The following is a 1,233-nucleotide window of genomic DNA, read 5'->3' as shown; positions in this document are numbered from 1 at the left end:
ATACCACAACAGTTTTCTCCTTAACAAATTACAAATATATAATTCTTGGACCAATATTTTATAACGGAAATAATAGATTTGGAGCAAGATTATTCTATTAAGGACCAATGTTATAAATTTGGTTGAATCATTTGCTTCCCTAAGTTCATTTGTAACAAAGTCTGTCCAGAATAACATACTTTTGTTGACTTTTAGTCAGCCTTTTACTCTGGGCAAAAACCAATGTCAACACCAGCTAAGTGATACCCTGGAACCAGTCCTGGAACTCTATATAAGATCTACTTGCAAGAGCCACAGCTCTGCTGGGAGAATAACAGCTGGGAGCAATAGCCTACTGACTAATCATATAACAATTTTAAAGGGCACTAATCTTTCTGTATTTTTATTCTACCCACTTTTACATATTTCATTTATTTGTTCAATTAGCACAAATATGTCCAATATTAAAAATAGAATGTTTCTTCTATAGGCTTTTGACATGACTGTATGTCACGAACTGTCAGGGCTCTCAAGGGAAAATTGGTTGTTTGCCAACTATTACCAGAAAGACTTGCTTAAAATCATTCACTTAAAAAATTATTATTTGGATCAGTTATGTTTCCAAATGTAATTGATTATAGCAACAGCCTATAACAAGATAATTAATTTATTTGGTTCCTTAAGTGTACATTTCTCATGTACATTTCTAATGAATTTATCCTGGCAGACTCACCAAGGAAATTAATTTCTTAAATCAATGGTCTATGGTGCATTTGATGAGATATTTTTTTTTCTGTAGCCATAGGCTGGTTTCTTATGCTTTAAGAATGTTCCAGTCTAATAATTTTTGTCACATGGTGGTGAAGAACTTTAGAGACAACGATTCACTCATTCATACGCTAAAAGAAGACAAGAAACTGTTTCTTCATTAAACTCTTAGAACTGCCGACTCTATTGGCCCACCTCAAAGTAGAGATTGGATGGCCATCTGTTCAAGAAGTAGTGTTGATTTTTGGTCTCATTTTCACAAGAGGTTGTCAACCCTGCAGTTCAGTTGGCTGATTTTTAAAATACAGAGTCTGTCCTTAATCAGTAACAAGAAATTTTTCCTTGCCAGAGAACATACTTCCAAACTGTTTGCCAGATAACTTCCATCAGAAGCCATTTGAAAGGAATTTTATTTCTGGAAATTGTTTTGAAAAGTGAAATGCATGCCTCTTTCTAGACATTCATGCTTTTAACCCCTAAATCATG

This window comes from Propithecus coquereli, unplaced genomic scaffold (assembly GCF_000956105.1).
Source record: "Propithecus coquereli isolate 6110/MARCELLA unplaced genomic scaffold, Pcoq_1.0 Scaffold46, whole genome shotgun sequence".
Lineage (NCBI taxonomy): Eukaryota > Metazoa > Chordata > Mammalia > Primates > Indriidae > Propithecus > Propithecus coquereli.
The sequence above is the reverse complement of the archived record's forward strand: the minus strand, read 5'-3'. Positions refer to the sequence as shown.